Source organism: Garra rufa, chromosome 17 (assembly GCF_049309525.1).
Source record: "Garra rufa chromosome 17, GarRuf1.0, whole genome shotgun sequence".
NCBI classification, from domain to species: domain Eukaryota; kingdom Metazoa; phylum Chordata; class Actinopteri; order Cypriniformes; family Cyprinidae; genus Garra; species Garra rufa.
The window spans coordinates 16,822,533-16,830,352 of NC_133377.1; positions in this window are offsets into that span (position 1 = coordinate 16,822,533).

A 7,820-nucleotide genomic window follows, 5' to 3' on the forward strand; every position below is an offset into this window, starting at 1 on the left:
TCGAAGCAGTAAGTAAATTGTTTTTACTTGCCTTGAAAGTAGCTGTAAATTAATAAAACCTAGTAAGATAACTAACTATATCTAAGTATGGTAAACTATAGGATTTGTAGTTTGGTTGATTTTTTTATCAGTTACACGCATTTACACGTTATTTTAAGTGTTTCACCATTGCAAAACTAGACTGCGAAGTTCAAATAAAATGCTTTTTTGCATAATTAAATTAATAATAATAAAAAAATAAACACACAATGTAACCTTGCTCTCACTTGAAATGTGTCCCCACATTATGTCCTTGAATTTGAGAGTATTAGACCTGGAAAGTCTTTGAAAGGTCCTTGAATTTGAAATTAACCAAAGTGTGGGAACCCTGCAAGTCAAATCCCTTGTTACACTTGGCTTGCTCTAACACATCAGTATTTCAGTAGAAATCAGTTCACTGTATGTGGAAAAACTCTTGTCTTGTTTCTAGGATAACAAGCCATGCTTTTTGCATCACTGTGAGTCATTTGGCCTTTTGGTCTTGGTTCATACCAGACCAGTGGACCCTGATACATAACTGACCCCTCTGCACAGTATGCTAATTTTGGCATCTTTCCTGGCCCTTAAGATGGGTGTCTGTGCCCCTTGATGTCTGTCACATCATGGAAAGCGATAACACGTTGTTGGAGGTGAAAGATTGTTGTTTTTTTTGCACAGTGGAAAACAGGCCCAAATTTAGCAGATCTGAAAGTCTGGAGATTGTCATATAGTCACACAGGAAAAAAGGAACAATGGCTTCCAGCTACTGAGGAATCTGGGTGTACCCAACAGGAGCACAGACTGCCAAACCCCCTGACTTGATCTGGAGGGCGTTTCAGGACAAGAGTTTAATGGAATAGAAACTCCAGGCCATCAGCATGGGAGAAAGCGGGTCTCAGATGTATTGTGGTATGTTTACCGATTACCTAACAGTGGGTCAGGAGCGGACAACAGTGGAAAGTAATTAGATCACGACTCCGTCAGGAATGAAGGCAGAGGATGTAAACACTATCTCATGAATGTGTACAGCAAAAACATGAACTCTGTAAGATCATAGTTTAATAAAATGACATTCCTGCAATATTCTAAAGATACACTTTGTCAGATTTGCAAGAGAGCTCATGGCTGTACTGGTCCTTCTCAAAAAATTTGCATATTGTGATAAAGTTCATTATTTTCTGTAATGTACTGATAAACATTAGACTTTCATATATTTTAGATTAATTACAACACAACTGAAGTAGTTCAAGCCTTTTATTGTTTTAATATTGATGATTTTTGCATACAGCTCATGAAAACCCAAAATTCCTATCTCAAAAAATTAGCATATTTCATCCGACCAATAAAAGAAAAGTGTTTTTAAAACAAAAAAAGTCAACCTTCAAATAATTATGTTCAGTTATGCACTCAATACTTGGTCGGGAATCCTTTTGCAGAAATGATTGCTTCAATGCTGCGTGGCATGGAGGAAATCAGCCTGTGGCACTGCTGAGGTGTTATGGAGGCCCAGGATGCTTCGATAGCGGCCTTAAGCTCATCCAGAGTGTTGGGTCTTGCGTCTCTCAACTTTCTCTTCACAATATCCCACAGATTCTCTATGGGGTTCAGGTCAGGAGAGTTAGCAGGCCAATTGAGCACAGTAATACCATGGTCAGTAAACCATTTACCAGTGGTTTTGGCACTGTGAGCAGGTGCCAGGTCGTGCTGAAAAATGAAATCTTCATCTCCCTAAAGCTTTTCAGCAGATGGAAGCATGAAGTGCTCCAAAATCTCCTGATAGCTAGCTGCATTGACCCTGCCCTTGATAAAACACAGTGGACCAACACCAGCAGCTGACATGGCACCCCAGACCATCACTGACTGTGGGTACTTGACACTGGACTTTAGGCATTTTGGCATTTCCCCTCTCCCCAGTCTTCCTCCAGACTCTAGCACCTTGATTTCCGAATGACATGCAAAATTTTCTTTCATCCGAAAAAAGTACTCTGGACCACTGAGCAACAGTCCAGTACTGCTTCTCTGTAGCCCAGGTCAGGCGCTTCTGCCGCTGTTTCTGGTTAAAAAGTGGCTTGACCTGGCGCCTGTACACGGTGGCTCTGGATGTTTCTACTCCAGACTCAGTCCACTGCTTCCGCAGGTCCCCCAAGGTCTGGAATCGGTCCTTTTCCACAATCTTCCTCAGGGTCCGGTCACCTCTTCTCGTTGTGCAGCGTTTTCTGCCACACTTTTTCCTTCCCACAGACTTCCCACTGAGGTGCCTTGATACAGCACTCTGGGAACAGCCTATTCCTTCAGAAATATCTTTCTGTGTCTTACCCTCTTGCTTGAGGGTGTCAATGATGGCCTTCTGGTCGGCAGTCTTACCCATGATCACGGTTTTGAGTAATGAACCAGGCTGGGAGTTTTTAAAAGCCTCAGGAATCTTTTGCAGGTGTTTAGAGTTAATTAGTTGATTCAGATGATTAGGTTAATAGCTCGTTTAGAGAACCTTTTCATGATATGCTAATTTTTTGAGATAGGAATTTTGGGTTTTCATGAGCTGTATGCCAAAATCATCAATATTAAAACAATAAAAGGCTTGAACTACTTCAGTTATGTTGTAATGAATCTAAAATATATGAAAGTCTAATGTTTATCAGTACATTACAGAAAATAATGAACTTTATCACAATATGCTAATTTTTTGAGAAGGACTGGTATGTGAGACCTTTAAAAGAATAGTTCACCCCCAAATAATTTACTCATTCTGTAGTTGTTCTATCGTGGCAAAAATCAAACGGCTCTCATCGCATAAGAGACAAATTCACTCTTAGGGTCTTTTTAAAGGTTTATTTCTTGTCAGACAGTCATACAGAAACACAGGTTGCTGCAGAGTGTGACTAAGAAGGGAGGGTTTCCTCCACTTTTATATCTCTTCCCTAGTCTTCCTTGTCTCCTAGCAGCCGGTAATTTTCCACACACAGTAAAGAAACAGAGAAACACATTCTACAATATCATATTCCCAAGACTCAAATCTTTATGTTTTGGGGACCTGATACCTACCTCATGACATCTTCAGGGCAGGTTTAGATAAAGCAGAAACTCACACAATGTTTCATAAGCATATATGATAAGTAAAATTAATTTTTCTTCCACAGTTCCGGACCAGTATTTTGAAGAACTAGTTGATAATAATCATTGACTTCATAGTATGTGTTTCTCCTCTTTCTATTATGGATGCCAGTGACTACCATAGACTGTTTGGTTACCAACATTCTTCAAAATAGACTATATTGCCAAAAGTATTGGGACACCCCATTCTAATGAACAGGTTTGACTAATTTAGTAATTTCCATGAGTACAAATCTTAGTGTTTAAGCAGACAATGACATTCTAAGGAATTGTGAGCAACAGTTTGGACTGGACCCTTTTCTATTCTAACATGACAATGTATAAGACAAGGTTCAAATAGAAATGATTGATTAAGTCAGTTTGGAAGAACTTGAGGGGTCTGCTGTCAGGGATCACCCCTGACAGTCTTGTCTGTCCTGTCTCTGTTTAATGTGTCTATGTTTGTGTTGTGTCTGAGCACATGGCTTTGTCTTTGTTGTTGTCTGCCTTGTGCCCCTCTTGTCCCACCTCCTTGTTTCCCGTTTCCACGCCCCCTTGTTTAGCCCTCGTTTGTCTAAGTGTCGTCTCCTGTTCCTTTCATTTGGTCCTCGTTTGTATGAGTGTTCTCACCTGTTCCTCGTGTATCCTATCCCCTTTATAAGCGTGCACCTTCCCTCTTGTCTTTGCCAGTTCGTTGTGTATTCTACCTCTGTGTCCAACCATCTAGTTTACGGCTTGTCTGCTATTATATATTCAGTTTATTCTCTGTCAAGTTGTTTGTTGTCTTTTGTCCTGTTCAGTCCTGTCCTGTCCTGCTGACGGTGCTCCTGGTCTGCCCTCTCTGCTAGATGTGAGCATTACCTGTGAGATCTCTACTGTGGAGTCACTTCCACTCAGGTTCCTGTCTGGCCCAGCTGCTAACTTCCAGCTTCTTGCCTGTTCTGCTCACTACTGGATTGTAGCCCGGACTCAGTTGTCATCCTCACTGTCAGCCTGTCTTCAAGTGTATTCCCTGCCTATTGTTTGGACTGTGTTCACCCCCCTTCCTCACCATCTCTTGTCTTTGACGTCTGTTCAATAAATTACCATCACTAACATTCTGCATTTGAGTCCTCTCTTTGAAACCCTGACATCTGCAGAAAGCCAAGTCCTTATCCCAGCTAAACAGCTATGGTGTGACTTTAAATGCAGACCTCGAGCTAAAAACTCGTCACCAAGCACCAGTGACTTGTATGGTTACAGTCATTTTAGACACTTCTAAAACTGTTGCAACAGATGGAAATACAATTGTTAAAAACATTAATTATGTTTCCATATTTGTTGCCACGGTTTTGAAAGTGCCATTTTCTGTTCTAAAGAAGGGGGTGTCCCAATATTTTTATCCATATAGTACAAGTCACTGGTGTTTGGTGATGAGTTTTTAGCTCAAGGTCTGCATTTATAGTCACACCAGAGGTGTTCAGATGGGATTAGGACTTGGCTTTATACCTTGCTTTATACAGTACACAAAGGCATTGTCATGTTAGAATGGAAAAGGGTCCTGTCCAAACTGCTATAAAATTAGAAAAACACAATTCCCTAGAATATCATAATATGCTTAAGATTTGTACTCATGGAAATGACCACGATTGTTAAACCTGTTCATTAGAAGGGTGGTGTCCCAATACTATATGGCAACATAGTGTTTCTTCTAGTATGTTTAACAGAAGAAATAAACTCATACAGGTTTGAAAAAAACATGAGGGTGAGTGAGTAAATGATGAGAGTGTTTTCATTTTTGGGTGAACTGTCCTTCTAATGAAACTCTGTTTTTTTTACTAGAAGCTTTTTAAGAGGAGACACTGCAGGCAAAAAAAAAAATTCATGCACCTGTCAAGTTTGAGATTTTGGGCCTTTTGGTGTTTCATAAAGTGTTTTTTCAAACTAGTGGATATAAAACACCCCTTCGTTTATAGCACTTTATCTATTTGTGTCAATAGATTTCAATTACAATACACATTTTTAAAGGCCATTTTCTCAAAATGAGTTTTTTCCCCTACACTGAGCCATAAATCTCCACTTCAGTAGCACTTGCACACATCAAACTTTACATTTTTAAAAATGTCATTTTAAGTATATTTCTGAAAAGCATATAAAGCACATTTCTGAGAAGCACATACAAAGTAGACTGAAAGTAAAGTATACTTTCATATTTTAAAGTTTAAAAGAAGTACACTAATAGCACACTTGAATAAACTTCTTTTTCGTAAGGGTCCCCATATTAAAGGGGTCAACAGATGCCCATTTTCCACAAGTTCATATGATTCTTTATTGACTTAATGAAAAGTCTATAATATACTTTGGTTAAAAAGTCTCAATAGTAGTTTAAATAAAATACCCTTTTACCTTGTCAAAATCAGCTCTGCAAAATTTTGCCGTGAAACTTGCCAACAAGCACATTATTATGAAAGGCCATTTGCAAAGATGCATAAAAACCCTTATACTCACTTCTGCTGTGGGGGAAGCTAAATCAGGAATGATTTGCACGAACATAGACGCATATGTAGATCGGGATCGGTGCTTTCCTTTTAAAAACGAAAGTAACGTTAGTAGCGCTCATGTCAATCAACTACCGTGGGAGTGGCCTCTGCCTGTATGCCGTCACAACGACAAGAAGCTGAGAATAACCTGATTTTAAAATAGGGATATTACTTTTATTTATATTAAACAAATACCACTGGGTGGTTTTTATCATAGGGTGGTTGTGTACACAAATTGCCAACACACATTAATGTTCAAGCAACATGTAAAAGTGAGTTTTGCATCCGATGACCCCTTTAAGAGAAATCAGGAATAAGTGCATAGTCGCTGTGTGAATATGATTTTACTGTAGTTCTAGACTAAATGTCACCATGCATTTACTCATCTTACTTGCACAAAACATATTCAGAATTCCTCAAAGTGAATAAAAACAGTGAAATCATCCTTTGTCCTATTCTTAATGCATTCCAGAATGACAAGGTGAAAGGGTTGTTTGAGCTGCGCACTCTATTGTACAGACATGACTTTTCATTTCCCTCAGCAAAAGGGCTTATTTATATGTGTATTTGTATATATATATATATATATATATATTAGGGCTGTCCCCGACTATGAATTTTCATAGTCGAATCAGAATTTTCGAATCTTTCTATAGTCGACCGATAGTCGAATCATCTAAGCCTATGTGTGTGTGTGAATGGGTTGGGAGGAGCACGACACTATAGTCAGCACTAGGAGGGTAAAACAGTTTTTATTTTATTTTACACACTGCACACAGCAACAACTTTTAATAAAGCGATCAAAACTGCCTGCCAACTGACAGACGAACTTATTTAGGTTTAAATAAAAACACAGAACGCGTCTTTTAGTTCTAAAAACGCGAGGCGCACAGCACTGCCTTTTTTGCTAAGCAACGACCAAAACAGCTGTCCTGTCAGTCAAATCAAAGGATCATAGCGCGAACGCTCTAAAATCTTAGTTTTTTGCTGTTAAGTAAACTGTCATATTAGCAGAAACCCTAAATAATACAGCTCCTGGTTACCCACGACAGACACCAAAGGTTTATCCTCCATTTCTTGCAGTCTCCGGACTTTTGAAGCAACGGTAAACTTTCGCCATCACAACAGAAGGCCCGCCTCTCCATTCATTCGATTGGACAATGGAAAAGAACGCGAATGACGTTAGGCGTTTTTCCGCTCAGAGTTGATTTTTTTTTTTTTCAACTTCAGGCGCTCGGAGCGCTCCTGCAAAAACGCGAGGCGCGGCGGGCGCATAAACAGAGCGCAGAACGCTCACTGCCAACAGAAAACCATTCAAAAGAGGCGCCTCCAATTGCAAAAACGCGTTCTGTCTGATCGCCGCCTAATCCCTGCCGTCAAGATGGTCCGCATCTCATCACGGATCAGGGCAAGTGAAAATTAAATCTGTCACAGGGGTGGTTAGATTTATTCACAAACACGTTAAAAATATTTATTGAACGCTTCTTTCTTTTCACTTTTGTTTTTACTGCATTATCATAATCAAAGGCTGTATATAACGTAATATAACCGTACAAAACCAGTAGTTCTGTGTGCAATTAGACATTGAGCACCCCCATATTGCCAAAATGGTATGATGCTCGTTTCACCCGCGAAGATTCGACTGTGAGATCGGTGGTCGAATCAGGCTCCGCATATCGATGCATCGAATCTTCGACTATTCGGGGACAGCCCTAATATATATATATATATATATATATATATATATATATATATAAGAAAAAGTAAAGCAAAGTAACATAAGGCATTACTTTCCATAAAAAGTAAGGTACCTGGTTACTTTTTTTAGGGAGCAATGCAACATTGTAATGCATTACTTTTAAAGTAACTTTCCCAAACATTGGGTATGACACCCCAAGCAAAATCAAGTTCTTTGAAGTTAGTCAGATGTGGTCTAATGGCATGTTAAGAATGTATTAAGGATTTAGTAAGACTTTACTGGGGGTGTGAAATCTGTTGTTAAAGCCATTAAGGTTGTCTGTTCTCAGAGTGATGCCATTCCATCATTCCAGATCCGTCACAGTTCATGTGCAGGCAACTATGAAAAACACGGAAAACCCCGCACTGCTTCCTGAGAAGAACGTCTGTCTTTGATCACATGTGGAGATCTGTGACTGTTTTAGAAACTTGTGCTACTTGAAACAAGAGAGATTA